General features: G+C 45.4%; 1 protein-coding gene across 1 annotated transcript in view; it reads left to right on the plus strand.

Moving 5' to 3' along the window:
* The first annotated feature begins 1,280 nt into the window (after window positions 1–1,280).
* Window positions 1,281–17,367, plus strand: part of SLC38A1 (solute carrier family 38 member 1) — a 65,610-nt gene continuing 49,523 nt past the window's right edge. Inside the window, exons 1-2 of the mRNA XM_029953427.1 lie at window positions 1,281–2,083; window positions 13,817–13,931. The gene's annotated coding sequence lies outside the window, so the exon portion shown is untranslated. The remainder of the gene's footprint in view (window positions 2,084–13,816; window positions 13,932–17,367) is intronic.

The following is a 17,367-nucleotide window of genomic DNA, read 5'->3' on the forward strand; positions in this document are numbered from 1 at the left end:
TTATTGTGTCAGGCAAGTTGCGCACTAAAAATTAGTAAGTGCACACTAAATTAGCTTCCTGCAGGAAAGAAGGAGGCAAAGAATCAACTTTTTGAGGACCCTGTAGAATATTACTATGATGTGGGTACAATTAACCTCGGCTTACAAATTGGGAAGACAGGACTAGGACAAAAGTGAGGCAGGGGAGGGCCACTCTGTCAGAGGCAGAATTTGAACACACATCAGAAGGAGCTACTTGACCATCATTTTGCCCCCTTCTGTTTGCACTGAATTTTCCATTTCTCGGGTTTATTCAAGAGCATACCTTCTAAATAGGGTTCTCAGGAGGCTACTGCTGAACTAATGAAAACCGTTTACAGCCATTCGAAAGGAAAAAGGATTTTTTGTTGTCAGGAGTCTCAATCTGGTTGTCCCTCTCACTTCTTCACCGGTGATTAAAAAACAAAAAGCGATAGCCACTCCATTACTATACGGGCGTATTCAGTCTGCCCGCTTGAAACGCTCCAGGTAGATTAATTTCCGAATTATGATTCACCTTCCCTTTCCTGTTTTGATGGAACACGGAGACTGAACGATGCCTGTCAATAAAAAGCTCGAGTTTCCAACCCAAAACTTCACTCTATAATGACAGGCTAATTGGCTGGGGGGCAGGTGGGATTTCCTGTCGCCATTTTAAGGGAGCACAACTCCCCTGCAGGGAAGTGCCCAGTTAAAAGGGTCTGTGCCTGAAACAAAGAGCAAAAGAAAGGGAAACTGGACGAATCGCCCAGTTCCCTGAATCCTGCTCCCTCACTCCCCGCTGCCCCTGGATTTGGAGCGCCCCTTTGCGCCCAGACAGGTGCGCACTGCGAGCTCGTCTAATCTGTGGGGTCGCGTCATACCCAGACCCCCAAACACAGCGCGAAAGCACAGGTCTCACTGAAGGCTGGCGAGGTCTGCGGGTGCTGGATCCGGAAGACGCGAGGCGCCTCCCACCGCGGGGTAGGGACAAAGGGTTTGCAAAGGTGCCCTTGCTCCCCGCTCTCTCGGCCACTGCGCACCCCCTCCCACCCGCCGATCCGGGCCTTCTCGGTGCGATCCCCCGAGCCAACACACCGGTCCATCGCCACCCGCAGCTCTAGACGCTTCCAGCCACTCCCGCGGCCATCCTCACGCTGCGCCCTTCCCACAATGCAACTCCCCTGGCTCCCTCGGCCCATCTGCGCTCTGGCGTACCCCGAAATGCGCCCCATCGCACAGCCCTCCTCCACCGGCGCCCTCTTAGCCGTCCCCACTTCTATTCCCAAGGGCTCCCGGTCTCCTGCCGGCGCCGCAGCTGGGCTCTGGGCCCGCTGCGGGGCTCCAGGGGGGCGTGGGGGCAGGTGTCCAGGCTGCACGCCGCCTCCGCTCCCCGTGCCGCCGTCAGTGCGCCCGCACACGCACGCCTCGCAACCCCTCCCTCGCCCCTTCCCCGATGCTCGGTCTCCGCCGGCCGCGGTCGCTGCATCCTCTGAGAGCGGCAAGAGGGAGGTCGCCAGGCGCGGCCGCCAGCGGAGACACCATGTGACGGGCACCGCTCAGTGACACGCAGCTTTGGTTGAAGAGCGGGCGCGCGGGAGGGGAGGCGACGGCGCGCGGGACGCGGGACGCGGAGGAATGGCCTGACTTTTCCCTTTAAACCATCACGAGCCAGGGATGCGCAAAGACGACGCGCCCCCCAGTAGGAGAATGACTGCAATTCGAGACCCTCCGAGCCCTAGCGTGTGGATGTAAGTGCGAGGCTGGCGAGCAGAGTGTGGGTGGGGGTTGGCGGTGGGGGGAGACTCTGATGCAATCAGCCCAGAAAGGAGGAGGAGAGCCAGAGAGCGCGGGCTGGGGCTGCCACGCCGCTCTGCCTGAAGGTCGCCGGGAACCTCCGCCCTTCACCTTCCTCGGAAATCCGCCTCGCCACGCCAAGCTTCCCCGCCCAGCCGTCGCTGAAGGAGGCCACCTTTTCCCGGCCGAGGCAGCCAGACCTTGATACAAAGGACATCACACGGCCGAGGGAATCCCGGAAGGGCGGACACTTGGTCTCCTTTGGCCACTTTTCCCTTTATTGCCCGAGGTAAGGCGATTTTGCTTTTCTAGGGAGAGCTTGAGGGAGCGGCGGCGGGAAGGAAAGAGATGTTTTAGATCTGCGGGAGGAGGCGGTAACATACAAGGCACCCATGCGGGCATGGAAGGAATGAGTGCGTGGCTCGGCCGGATGCGTACTGATTTTGCTTTTAGGAAAAGTCCAGGTCCTCTGTTCTTCCAAACGCACGCGGCAGCGTAAGGAGGCGCAGGGGCTCCGGATTTCACCTTAGCATGGTCTGTGGCTTACTTTTTGGGTCTATTTTCATAGCGGGAGAGTGTGGCTCCAGATCTAGTTAAATGATACGAGGGTCAGGGACCACGCGGGTCTGGGGGGGGGGGCCAGTGTAGCAGGGTGAGGGCGCTGCTGCGTACCCGGGCAGTGTTCGGATCCTGGACTTTTGGGGGGAATTTCCTGCATCTGCAGGGCCCAGAGAAGGGCAGGTGATGCCCTCGGTGGGTGTGCGTGCGGCCGGCCAGGGCTGGAGGCCTGGACGCCGCGGGAAACCGAGCCGCGGAGCCCGAGTAAACTGGAGCACGTTTGCAGCCCCCTCCTCCAGCTCTACTTCTCTCTTTTGGTAGCCTAGAGTAGGGGGGTGCGGGGGGAAGGTTACTAAAGGATGCCGGCGGGGATTCACTGCCCTTTCCCGCCCGGAAGAGGTGCTTTCCTAAGTGAAGAAAGGGAGAAAGAAGTGCCGTTCTGAGAGCTGGATTCCGCTGGCGAACAAAAGGCCACCGCTTGCGCGGGGCCCGGGCGCGGACCACCCTGGCCTCTTCTCCTCCCGCCTCCCCGGTCCCCGGCACCTAGATCGCGTTCTTTAACCTAGCCACAAAAGGCCTTTGAACTCGCCGCGTCGGTGCCTAGGGCGAAAGCGCTCCTCGGTCCTAATGCGCGCCCTGGGGCTTCCTTCCACCCCCATACACAATCCGCTTCCTTGAGCTTCGGGCTGCTCAGCACCCACTGCGACCCCACAGGTTTCGGGGCTGCCGGGGCGCTGCTTCCTCTCGGAATTGCCCACCCCTGAGTTTGGGGTGAACTGTAATCAGGGTGTACCGGCTATGGCGGCAAAAGGAGTTTCGCGGTAACAGCGTCACCGCGTTTCGGGATGCCTTTCACAGGCTGTCTGGGGCTTGGCAAGGTGGTGCTACAGTTGAGAGTCCTTTGTGTCTCGCTCTGAGGCGCAGACCCCGTTTTTATAGGGCACTGTTTCTCCCGTGGAAACCTTAGAGCCGCCAGGATCACGTACTTTCTCAGACGAATCCGTGGCGACGTTATGTATGTAGTTAAGAGTGAAAAAGACCCCCAGCGCTAAGAAACGGGATTTATTAGCACGTGAAAGGGATTTGACATCTCTGCAGTAGAGTTTTTTTTTTTTTTTAACCTAAGGGGGAGGAGAGAATAAATCTATGGCTTGCAGACTGCAGGGCACAGCGAGGCTGTAATTTGTCACCTTGATGGAAGAAACTGTGCAGCAACTCGTGCTTTTTCTGACGTCAGAGGGACAACGGAAATAAAACCTGAGCTAGGTGGCCGCCGGCCTCATTCTTAAACATCTCAGGCGGGGTGGGTTGAAACCTATGTGAAACAGTCCAGCTGGGGCACTGACCCGTTGTGGGCCCCAACTTTAAAATGGCTTTTACTCTTCAGAGTGGCTTCAATTCTCAACATCTAGGAAGCTTGCCTAGTTTGGTTTGAGGTCTTGAAACCTTGATGAGGTTTATTCACTTCCCCCCACCCCCACCCCCAGCACATTCAATAAATATATCTTACTGAGGACTTACTGTATGTAGCTACATAAAGTTCCTGCTTCTGTGGGGGAAACAGACAATAAGTGCACGTATAATGAATTACAGATCCTTGTTAATGCAATGAAGAAGTAAACCAGGATCATGTGACAGGGATGGGTGCTTGAAATAGATGACCCTCTAGAGGGGCCTGTGTGGGAGGGTGACATTTGTCCAGAGAGGAAGAGGCCAGGCATCGGGCTATTCTTTCGTATTTTCCTCCCTCTAGGTGATAGTTGAGGACAAAAATCAGTCTTACTCATTGTTGTTCCCTCAGTGCCCAGCACAGAGCAGCGGCTTAATAAATGCCTCTTGGGTTGAAACCTTTGCCATCTCATTCATTTCTTTATGCTGCTGGGGACCATCCCTTCCTTTCTGTATCTCATTATTTGTTCCCCTTTCTCCCAAGTTTAAATGAGACTCCCCCCCCCTTATTTCTTTTTTATCCTCTCCCCACTCCTTATCTACTCCCCTGTCCCCTGGGTTACCAGGCCCTTGCAAATACCTCTCCAACCAGTCTTCTCATCTCCGTTCCCACGCCCAAGTTCAGGTCCCTGTCACTTGACCTAGACGTGGCAATTCAAGTGGTGTGTTGAGATATGAGGACCACGAAACAGATGCGGAGGTGCCCTGAGGAGACCATGCCTCATGCAAGCGCCGACACACGGTTAAGAGACAGGCAGGGAATGAAGGAGGTGTGACAGCTTTCTGGTTGCTTTCCTGGCACCAAGCTCTGCTCCCCTCATTCAGTCTCCACATTTCCATGAGATCTGTATTTCTAAAACTCCGTTTGCTTTTCTAATGACTTTGCTTCTAAAATCCTTCAGGGGGTTCCCGCTGACTAAAATTAAAGTCTCAGCTCCTTAGGTGAGCACTCAGGATCCTCTATGATCGGATCGGAGTCAAGGAGTCATCTCTTTCTGTCAGTTCACCCAATACTTTTCCTGTTGTTTTTCTGCTTCAATATCAGTGTTGATTCTGGACTGGAATGCCTACTAAACTCCTATGTATCTGTGAAGGTCTGGCCCAAATACCACTTATAAGTGCTCACTGATCATCTCTTAGCATTTTCACAAGGGTTTATCTTTTACTTTTTGCATTTTTGACACTCCAGGGGATGGAAGGTGGGCGCTAAGGCCAGAGGCTTTGAGTCAAATATGAATACCAGCCCAGGGACATTGGACAGATTGTTTAGTATCTCTCAACTTCAGAGTTTTGTTTTTGTTTTTCGTTTGTTAAATAGGAATGAAGATAATGAGGATGGTGGTGGTGGTGGTGGTCCCCATCTTACTGAGTTATCCTGAAGATATAATTAAGATAATGGGTGTGAAGTACTAGGCACCATGTTAGTGTAACATATGTATCGAATTAAAAGGGACTTCTCATCTGTCAGAGGTGATGGGAAAGTTGATCAGTAAAGTTCCCCTTACCTCTGATATTGTGTGCATGTTTAATCATTTAAAATACTTTTCTCAAAATAATACCTTAATGGAAACTCTGAGAGGGGATGTGGGGGTGGGGGGAAGGGTGTGTGTAGAAGTAAGCACTTTCAAAATCACATCATAGACTTCAGAAAAAGACATCTTGGACCACTGACCCTAAACCAAGTCTTTTAAAAACATCATTCTACTTATTTCTCAAATCTGATGACATTATAGTCACTGGCTTTCTAGTGCCCACCCATGTGGTAGGGTTACCTACTAATAGTGAAGGAATTTGGTGATCAGAAAGGCACTGTGTTTAGCAGTGGGGAAGTTTAGCAAGCACCAGGTTTACCATCCAGGAACTCTGCCTCAAGTCAAGTTACAACGTGTTTTTGCCAATAACTAGCTGGATACCCTTGGGCAAATCATTTAACATTTTTATGCCTCATTTTCTCATCTCCAATGCTAGTAATAGTTTTTGAGCTGCCTAACTCACAGAGTTGTGAAGATACAATTAAAGTATTGCTGAGGAAACCCTTGAGCAAGTTTTTTTTTAAAGGTTTTTTTTAACATTTTATTTATTTTTGAACAAGTTAAAAGATCTATTCAAGATGTCATTCAAGATGACCAGTTGTTTGGAGTTAAATGCGTTGCTAATCCACAGGTTTAGGGGATGAGTTAGATTAGTGATTCTCAACTCTGGCTTCGCAATGCACCTACTTGGGGTCTTTGAAAAGCTACCAATGCCCAGAGTCCATTTCTAGACTTTTAGATTTAGTTGGCCTGGGGTGGAGCCCAGACTTAGGGATTTTTTAAGAACATCAAGGATGATTCTAATCACAGCGGCTTAGATTTTATTTTATTTAGAAAATTTTTTTATTTTAGAGAGAGAGAATGCACGCCTGAGCAAGGGAGGGACGAAGGGAGAGAGACAAAATCTTAAGCAGGCTCCACGCTCCACAGGAGCTTGATGCAAAGCTCGATCCCACAATCCTGGGATCGTGACCTGAGCCAAAATCAAAAGTCGGACAACGCTCAGCCAACTGAGTTGACTGAGGAGCTTAGATTTTAAAGCAAACAAAACAAAGTCATAAATTAAATGAAGACCTCCATGTGTTGCTTGATAAAATCTAAGTAATGCAGAATTGTGAGCTTGACTGACTTTTTCCCCTGATTTGACTAAACCAACCAGTTATTGACATCATGGAGCCATAACCTTAGGTTACAATTTACAGCCTGAATTCTCTAAGGCACAGAATCCTGTCCAGTGATACGGCAGGGCCACACATAAAGATTTAATGTGTGGATCTCAGTTTCCATGTTCTAGGAGCAATGAAGAAGATTGGAAAAGAAAGAGACAATGGAAAGGAAAAGATCCAGGTATGGGAGGAAGAGGCAGGACAGAGTGCAGAGAAAAAGTTGTGTTTGAGTGATAGAACTCATTTTGTTGAGGTTGTACACTGGTGGCTGTAAAGCCAAATAAAGCCTGTGGGTACATTTTGCATGATCGACACTTTTCTCTTAAAATTGTTTGGAATTAGTTGTCAATATTTAAACGTCGGATTTTCACTTAAAATCTGGCTTTCTGGCATTTGTTGAAAAAAAGGAAAGATCTGGCTTCTTCCTACTGAACAGGATATGGTACGTGTTCTCCAGTTCCTTCTGCCCAGTCTGCCTTGCCCATTTATCTTGTGGACCTGGGCACTGTTTGCATTTGCAACTCTTAGTTGCATCTGTTGTCCTTAGTACTGGCTGCATGGTAGACTCCCCTGGAGAGCATGTAAAATATCCATGCTTGAGCACTATCAACAATTGCCAAAGTATGGAAAGAGCCCAAATGTCCATAGATGGATGAATGGATAAAGAACATGTGATATATGTATACAATGGAGTATTATTCGGCAATCAAGAAGAATGAACTCTCATTTGCAACTACGTGGATAAAACTAGAGGTATTATACTAAGCAAAATTAGAGAAAGACAAATACCATATGATTTCACTCACATGAGAACTTTAAGATACAAAACAGATGACCATAAGGAAAGGGAAGCAAAAATAATATAAAAAGAGGGAGGAGGACAAAACATAAGAGACTCTTAAATATGGAGAACAAACTGACGGTTTCTGGGGGGTGGTGGGGGGGATGGGCTAAATGAGTAAGGGGCATTAAGGAATCTACTCCTGAGATCATTGTTGCACTATATGCTAACTTGGATGTAAATTTAAAAAATAAGTTAAATAATAAAATAAAATATCCATGCTTGATCCCACCCTAGACCAATTAAATCAGAAACTTGTGTGTGTTAGGTTATTTTTTTAAAAAAATACTTCTGAGGTGATTCTTCTCTGTTTAGAACTGATGACTTGTAGCCTACGTCACCTATTCAGAAGATTTGTCCACAAACCCATTTCTTATCTTTGAAACTGATCCATTAAGAAACACTATAGAATCATAAATTCAGGGGGTTTAAAAGTGGAGGAGATCTTTGAGAGAGCATCAGTTAATCCAATCTTTCGATTTTGAAGTGAGAAAATAGGCCCAGAGGGAAGAAAAACTTGTCCAAGGATTATTACATCATTTAGTATTCGGGTATAGTGTATTTTCCATTTCCTATTTTCATGTGAAGGCATATTTGTAAAATACTTTTTCTTTTACAAATGATCCTCTTTATTTGTACCACTTTGTGATGCTTTAAAATTCTCCTTATTTCTGTTTTATCTTGAATATTTTGTTGGGAGTTAGCTATCATAGCTCAGCTAAGCCTTAGAAACAAAGAAAATCCCATCCAGTGTTTTTAGTTCAATAGCAGTCAAAAATATCATGAGAGCAAAAACATATATGTGCAAAGAAAGAGAATTTTCTCAAAGGCTGAACTATTCCAGGCTGCTTTCAACTCTGTGTTTTTAATAATTACTTAAATCTATGAATTTTCAGTAGATGAAGAAGATTTTTTTAAATGTTTATTTATTTATTTCGAGAGAGAGAATGCACACATGGAGGAAGGGTAGAGAGAAACGGAGAGAGAATCCCAAGCAGGCTCCGTGCTATCAGCATGGAGTCCCGCTCAGGGCCTGATCTCATGAACCGTGAGCAGAACTCATGTCCTGAGCAGAGATCAAGAGTCCGAAGCTTAACCTACTGAGCCACCCAGGAGACTGATGAGCAAGATTTTTAATTTTGTGGTATACACACTGCTCAGATACACTCCCTGTTGTCATTAAATTAAGTTTCAAGGGGATTTTTTTTAATTGTAACATTTCAGTTTGCCCTCTTAAATCCAGAGTTACAGATTGACTTCATTGACTTCTGAAGTTTATCAGTGTTTTCTGTCTTAGAGAAATCACAGTAGTTTCAAAACATCTGAATCTGGAGATTAGGTTAATTCCCAGACATCATAGACTGGGCATATTGATCACGGACATTTGAAAGAGCATTTGCAACCGGAGCAGAAGAGGAATTCTGGAGCACGGGGAGCAAGTGTTGGGGTACTGTGAACAAGGCGTGGTGCACAGGGGTCAACCTGGTATTTTGTTTTCCTGAGAAAGTGTGTTTGTGAGGATCGCTGAGAAATTATCAGCAGACAGATAATCATAGCTTGCTTTAAATGTAATTATCATTTTTATTGTTAATGTATTTGCTACTACCATGTGCTAGGCAGCTGTGAGGTTTACGGTACCTGTCCTCAAGGAGTGGAAATTGTAATTAGAAAGGATGATAGAACGCAAAAAGACTATTAAGATACAGAAGAATCCTTGTATAAGCCAATGAGTAATCTATACAAAAGTCCTGAAAGAGTTCATCACAGGGAAACAATCTATCATGGGTTTGTCATTGGAAAAAGAGATCACAGAGACTGTTGGTTTGAAATTAAAAAGAAAAAAAAAAAAAGCATGAAAGCCAACAAACTGGGCTTTGAAAGAAATGTTGTCCTTAAGTAAGCATGGTCTTCACCGGAAGGGGGAGGGAAGAATGTTCAGGGCCAAAGGAATGGAGTGAACAAAGCAGAAGACTGTGTAAGACTAGATCCGCCAGGGCGGGGGGTGGGGGATGGAAAGTTCAGGAGGAATGTTGTGGGAGAGAAGTTAAAGAGATCGTTATGAGCAATCTGGGCTTGCATTAGAAGGGTCCGGAGGTTAGCCTTCCTCCTGTTAGACATGGGGAAGTTACGGTTGGCGAGCGGGGAAGAGGACCGGGCCAGAATGGGTGTCTGCAGCAGGGAAGGGCTGGGGTCAGCAGGTAGCATGGAGGGACTGAACCCTGCACGTTAGAATTGTGGGTGGAGAGGAATGAGGGGCAGGGAGGGGCATATATGAAAGAATGTTGTTGGGGGCCGGTGACTGATTAGATATTCCGCAGCATTCAAGTCGCACCCAGACTGCAAGTCTGAGCGGTGAGGAGAACGAACGTTATCTTTAACAGGAATAGCACAGCTGAGGCGTGAGGTCAGTGATGTGTTCAGCTTGGCATGCGGAGTTTGAGGTAATGGCAAACATCCACGCCGAGAAGTCCAGGGGGCAGCTGGAGCCTACAAAGAATTTGTGGAAATTTTTCTGAGCAGGAAGGAACCCGAGAGATCCTCTCTCCCTCCAGACTTCTTATTTTACAGATGAAGAAACATGTGACATGTTAAGTGATTCAATCATTATCAAGTAGTATTTACGAGGGAGATCCTATTGCATAATGCAAAGGAATGCTAGTTCTATAAAATGAAAAAGACTGGGGAAAGAAATCTGAAAGATGCCTTTGTGGGATGAAGCCTGACACTACAGGCTTGGAACCTTCACAAGGAAAGAATTCGCGGTGTGTGCCCCGAGAGCTACCCGTCTTCCCACAGAGGGCTGGTGAAGGAGGCCTAGAGGCAGTGCTGGGAGTGTGTGGGGAGTGTGTTGGTGGTGGTCCGGAAGCAGTGCTCCCTGCTTGGAAGGAGTTGGAGGAGAATGAGGACAACCAAGGCCACTCGCCTGACTAGGAAGTGGTAGCAGTGGTATCAAGTGTAGTCACAGTGGCCCGCAGGAACCAGGCCAGGCACTGGTGGATGTGCTTTCCCGGTGCTGAGCGTGGAATCTTTTTTTTTTTTTAATTTTTATTTTAAGGTTATGTATTTATTTTGAGAGAGACAGAACATTAGTGGGGGAGGGGAAAGGAGAGAGGGAGAGAGAGAGAAGGCCAAGCAGGCTCTGCATTCAGCACAGAGCCGATGCAGAGCCAAAGTCAAGATTGTGAGATCATGACCTGAGCTGAAACCGGGAGTTGGATGCTCAAATGACTGAGCCACTCAGGCGTCTACTCCCCCCACTCCCCACATCGCGGAATCTTTTTAACGACCGTATGAGGTGGGTATTCCACGCCTCCAGTTTAAAGATGAAGAAACCGAGGCAAAGAGAAGTTAACCTACTTGCCCAGGGACCTCAGCTCCTAATTGATAGAGCCAGGATTTGCCAGGTGAGCGTGGTTTCAGGGGAGTGAGGAGGACAGGAGCAGGTCATTCAGACTGCTGGGGGTAAAGGGGGTGGGGGTGGTGTTTCAAGGTTATAGACAAAGTCACTTTCCTGATGTGGAGCTGAGAGTAACTGGCGGAAGTCAGGGAAGCCCGCGGAGAGGAAGTGATGATTCAAAGGTCTGGCACTGCTGAGGCCACTTGCACTTGGTTAAGCCATGAGTCTTGAGTAAGAAAGAGAAAAAACACGTTCAGTTTGAGATTGCTTACTGGCTCCCAGCCTTTTCACTACCAAAGGCCACTTGTATTATTCCCCATGATCCAAAGATCACAAGGTTTCAAAGATTCTAAATATCAGCTTTAAGCTTTTTTAAAAGATTTGTTTAAACATTTATTCATTTTTGAGAGATAAAGAGAGACAGAGCAGGAGCAGGAGAGGAGCAGAAAGAGAGGGAGACACAGAATCTGAAGCAGGCTCCAGGCTTTGAGCTGTCAGCCTGGAGTCCCACACAGGGCTCCAACCCACGAACCATGAGATCATGACCTTAGCCGAAGTCGGACACTTAGCCAACTGAACCACCCAGGTGCCCCTTAAGCTTTTGTTTTAATTGAAGTCTAATTTATATGCGATGTAATATCCAGATCTTAAGGATACTATTTAATGAGTTTTTACTACAACCTTAATATATGAATTTATTTCCTATTTTTGTTATTCAAAGAAACATAAAACTGCCAGTCAGAATTTAGGATCATCACACCAAGTTAATGCAATCTAGTTAAAAGCAAGGACACTTGACATTTTAGTCAACCTGTCTGGCCTGTTTGAGGCCTTTTAAGATACAGAAAAGCAGCTCATAGATTCACATTATTACCAGCTAAGAGCCAGGTGGTCCAGGGATCCCAGGTGGGTAAACCAGCTCAGGTATGGGAAGAGATGGCAGGAAGGAGAGGACCGTCACCTGCCTTGATGCCTAACACTTTCTCAGAACTACTGGCCTCGTTATTATAAATGATTCTCAGGAGTTGAACTAGGAAAGATTTGATCTTAATAGTTTTTCAGAATTAAAAAAAAAATGGATTCATAACAGTTTAAAAATTAAGTGTGTGTGATAGTGATGTTAAGGAATAATTGTTAGTTTTTAGGTTTGATAGTGATCTGATGGTATTGTTTTATAAAAACAGGCTTCTTGAGCTCAGCCTTTACAGCAGTTGTATGTGATGGTGGGGGTAAAACTTCAACAAGATTGGCCTGACTTGACAATTGTTGAAGTGATACATGGGGCTTCATTGTTCTATTCTGTCTACTTCTCTGCATGTATATTTAGAAGTTCCCGTCATAAAAAATTTGAAGGGGGGGAGGAATAAAAATAAGAATATCAGTAAGGGTTTAGTTGCATGTATATATGTTAAGTGAAAGGGATTTAATACAGGCAACTAAGTGCCCATAACGCTGATAGAAGAGATGGCAGAGGGCCCGAGGCTGGGTCTCTAGAAACGATTAACAGAATACCACCACTTAAAAACAGTCTGCTACCAGAACTGCTACTTGTGCCTCCATCAGGAAGCCAGGAAACCATGAGGCCAGTTTCTCTCATTGTCTCAAATACATGCTCCGGGAACATGTTGCTTGAGCCACATCGAGTGGTCAGGGATCCATAGCCACAATGTTGGCTCCAGAACTCTCTGCTGCACCTGCTAGAATTGTATCACAGAATGGATACCATCAACTTTCCATCATCTACAGAACTGGACTAGAAATAAATAGGAACAAATATTGAGCAGGAACCACCACAAAGTGCATGAGCAATCGAAATTCTATTTATCCCCAAAAGTGATTTTGGACATTGTTTAAGTTACAATATGTTCTTTGGTTTGGTTTTCTTTTAATCGGCTTTTACCAAACCTATAAAACTTGTCTTACTCACGAACATGTAACTTGCTCCCTCTACTCTAGGTAGATTAATCTGAATGGTCACGCAGGGCTCTTCTGTATGTGTACATTTGGCCTGTGCAATAATGCCTTCCCAATCCCCTGATGTAAAGCCACCTGTTTTTAGACACAGTTCAAGTCCTGACTCTTTGTAAAACTGTAGCAATTTCTCCAGTCACCATTTATTTTCCTTCCTCCCTCCCTCCTTCCTTCCTTCCCCTTCCCTTCTTCCTCCCTCCCTCCATACATCCCTTTCTCCTTTCCTTCCTTCCTTCCTTTCTTCCTTCCTTCCTTCCTTCTTTCCTTCCTTCTTTCCTTCCATGCATTGGTATGTATGTAAAGCTCTGAAATCCTTCTGGATTTTTCCTTTGTTCTGCCATATAGTTTGGTCTCTGTCATGCAGATATTTTATGGTATACTGTCACTTTATATGGGATGGTCTTACTTGCTTAAATAGGGTCTAAGCAATGTAAGGCCAGACACGTTTTTCTATCTTCTCCTTTGTTATATAACACCATGAAGAATAGAAAATAAGTTTATGTATTTTATGTTGGTCCTATTAGTAAAATGTACCAATAAGCATACCAAGATAATGCTTGCTTAAGAGTACCACACAAGGTTGTGGTAAAGGATCAAAGATGTTCTGTGCTGAGTAAACTTTAATTTAGTTTACAAAAGCTATTATGGAAGGTGAGAGAGAGTAATTATGGTTGGGCTAACATTAAGATCCTCACACAATGACCCTATTAGGTCTTTTAACTAATTGCATGTGATCTAATAATCACCTCTGTATTTCAGTGGAACTGTAATTTTTTGCTTCTTGAGCTCAGCCTCTACTTCCTGCCTCTGTGCCATTGTCCATGTTCTTCTTTACTGGGACGTCTCAGCTCAGGCCCATCTCCACACTTCAGTCTCCTGTCTGCAGGCAGTGTGTCTGTAAAGGTTGGATGTCAGTTTATGGCGCAATCAGATAAGCAAGCGTTTGCAGTAATAGGGTAGACCTGTGTTTACTTTCTCGACATAATCCGGAAAGGAGATCATATCTTGCTAAGTGAAAAAGATATATTTAAAAAAACTCTGTGGTACAATTTCCATGTTTGTAAATGTATACCTGTTTTTGATTTGTACTCATTCTTTCACTGCACAGGTATTTACTGAGTGCCTGCTGTGTGCCAGGCACGGTATCTATGTGCTTAGGAAAGCCCTGGAAGGTCATACTCCGATGTATGTGCGGTGATCATCTCTGTTTGCTGAGATAACAGGTGACTTTTTTCTTTTGACTTGTGTCCCCCTTCATTTGCAATCATGTATTTTCTAATTTTTCTCTAACAGCTTATATTACTCATTAATAAGGAACTAATGTTTTTAAAAAAACATTTCTGTTCTTCAGAATGCTTATAATGTAATGCTACATGAAGAAAAGTAGGTTAAAAACAGTCTAAAATCCCAATGAAATAAAATCCCAATAAAAGAGAAAGGGAGCTGGAGAGGGAAAAAGAAAAGGAAAGGGAAATAAAAAAGAAGAAAAGAAGAGAGGGAATACATCAATATCTAACAGTGGCCCAATTATGGATGGTGGGTTTCTTTTTTTTTTTTAGTTTCTTTTTATTTACTTTTTGAGAGAGATAGGGTACAAGGGGAGGGGCAGAGAGAGAGAGAGAGAGAGAGCAGGAGAGGCACAGAGAGATTAGCACAAAGCCTGATGTGGGGCTTGAAATCACAAACCTGTGAGATCATGACCTGCGCCAAAATCAAGAGTTGGACGCTCAACCCACTGAGCCACCCAGGCATCCCTGTATGGAGGGATTCTTTTACAAACTTTGTTCTAAAGATTCTACAGTGAGTATGCATTAGTTTTAGAATCAGGGAAAAAAAATGTCTGTTTCAAAAGGCAGTCCAAGTCTGACTTTTCTACAAAGCTGTCCCAGATCCCTGACTTTGACCTTTTTCAAACTTTTAGATCTCCTTCATTATCTAGCCTCAATAAATATATGATAAGTTGAACAGAGAGTAATTTCTAAATGTGACCTCATCCTTGGTGAGACGTGTCACTAACTTTGTTCATGTACTCCATTTTCCAGTATCCATTTTCAAGAGCTAGTTAGATTTCAGATAGGTTATTTCATAACAATAAAAATTTATTCTAAAAAAAGAAAGGAATTAGGACACAGACAACATACAGACGGTGGAAAGACCATGTGAGGACACAGAGAAGGCAGCTAGCCACAGCCGTGGATAGAGGCCTCAGGAGAAACCAAACTTGCTGACGTCTTAATCTTGGACTTCTGGTCTCCAGAACTGTGAAAAAATATTTTCTCTTTAAGCTAAAGGGGAAAAATTATTCTGTGTGTTTAACTTTGTGCTGGGTTTTGCCTAATTCTGACATAGTTTTAGTGGCCAGGACTTCCCTTAGTCTTTTTATTCTTTACTTTTGTGTCCATTTTTTTAAATGGTTTGTATGCACACATGCATACACACACATATATATATTGATATGAAAGTTGACATTCAAACAAGGAGACTCCAGATCTATTATCAGTCCATCTTTACTCTCAGAAAATTTTTGTCTATGGGGTGCCTGGGTGGCTCAGTTGGTTAAGCGGCCAGCTTCGGCTCAGGTCATGATCTCACGGTTCATTGGTTTGAGCCCCGCGTCGGGCTCTGTGCTGATGGCTAGCTCAGAGCCTGGAGCCTGTCTTCAGATTCTGTATCTCCCTCTCTGACCTTCCCCTGCTCGCGCTGTCTCTCTCTGTCTCTCAAAAATAAATAAAAGACATTAAAAAAATAAAAAAACTTTTGTCTAGTGTTTTATTTCCTACCAATTTGGAGAGAGCAAAGGACTCAACCCAAATTGGAAATGCCATTCAGTGAATCAACTTTCTACTGGCCCTGTAGGGTCACTTCAGTATCTGAATCGGATCACTTCAGTGTCACTTCAGACTCTGAGGGAGTTGTGCAGGAGACAGCTAGTGTGGCAAGACTCCTGGAAATTACCCAGTTCAGCCTGTCTGTGCAGCTTTCATTAAGGTGGTCACCAAGTGAACAAATAAGACCGTGTGTTAATGCACTTCAGCCTTTCTGAAGTAAAGGCAATTGTGAACATTGCTATTGTGTGAAGATACAGAAAACAGAGAGGCCCCGTTGCTAGCTGACCAGGAGAATCAGCCCTGAGCTGCCAGGTTTGCCTTAGCCCAGGAGACATGGTGCTCAACTCTCCCTGTCCGGGCTTCCTGTTTTCCAGGAGAGGTCCTGCCCTGCAGGCAGGTGAGGCTCCTAGAAACTGAAGTATTAGGAAGTATTTTTTTCTTTTTTTTTTTTAATTAAAAAAAGCCTGCCTTCCACAGTCTCACTGCCCATTGGCAGTCTTCATAAGCAGAGGACAGAGATGCTCCCCTTTCTCTGGGGGTATGGGAGGAAACCAGGCCCCCACTCCAGGGTCCATTTACCCTGGCCCCATGGATCCATGCCTTGTGTCTAGGGTTCTCCCCATCCCCTCATTTGGGGGTCCAGGCTCAAGAGGGCAGGTGCAAAGGGGGAACAGAAGGTCCCTAGCACTGGGGGAAATCTCCCTGCGGGAAGTTGTAAAGGATTCTGGAACCAGGGAAGTTTTGTTCTAGATGTTAGTCTGTAGGAACAAAAAGGAATACTGTGTAGCCTGGTTGTGGGAAAGAAAAGAAAATTTCTAAAAAGGTATCATTCTAAGGTACTTTCTTTGGGTCCCGAAAATTTTATCAGTTTGCAAAATGCTTCTTGGGATATATTAAGATGCTTAGCTGGGCACATTACAGTTTTGACTCTTTTTTTTTTAAATGTTTATTTATATATTTTGAGAGAGAGAGAGAGAGAGAGAGAGAGTGTGTGTGTGTGTGTGTGTGTGTGAGTGGGGAAGGGGTGAGAGAGAAGGAGAGACAGAGAATCCCAAACAGGCTCCACATCGTCACTGCAGAGCCTGATGCGGGGCTCGAACACACAAACCATTAAGATCATGGCCTGAGCCGAAATCAAGAGCCAGATGCTGAACCAACTGAGCCCCCAGAGCGCCCCCCCAGAGTTTTGACTCTTACCGGAGTCAGCATCAGACAAAGTATCATCCCAAAAGGTTTGCCGTTGGAGATAAAAAGAGTTATTGCCATTCTACTTCATTCCATGGTCCCTCTCCCCTCACTGAGATGATCATGGTGAGGCTCCTCTGTATGTATAGACCTTGCTTTTAGGTTGCATCTGTTTCTTTTATTTTTTAAAAAATAAAAGAGAGAGAGAAAGTGAGCGAGGGAGGGGCAGAGAGAGAGGGAGAGAGAGAATCCCAAGCACAGAGCGCAACACAGGGCCTGACACCATGAGCCATGAGATCATGACCTGAGCTGAAATCAAGAGTCTGCTGCATGACTGACTGAGCCACCCAGGCGCCTTGCCATCTGCTTTTTAATTCGTGATATTGTGTGTCCGAAACTCTTTTCCTTCTTATATACCATTGTAAGTCCTAGTCATCCATGTGGGGGAGAATATGAACTCTGCAAGTCTTTCATTTCTGGAGAGGAAATATAGTTTTAGATGGATTAACCTAAATTCCCAGAGTATGGGTTTTTAATTCCCTAATTCCCTGACATGGAGTGATTTCATTGAAGAGATTGATTTAATCTCTTGCAGTTGATGGATAAAGTGTTTGCTAAATTTCAAAACAGATTTGTCCTTTGCTGC

Source organism: Suricata suricatta, chromosome 10 (genome assembly GCF_006229205.1).
Source record: "Suricata suricatta isolate VVHF042 chromosome 10, meerkat_22Aug2017_6uvM2_HiC, whole genome shotgun sequence".
NCBI lineage: Eukaryota > Metazoa > Chordata > Mammalia > Carnivora > Herpestidae > Suricata > Suricata suricatta.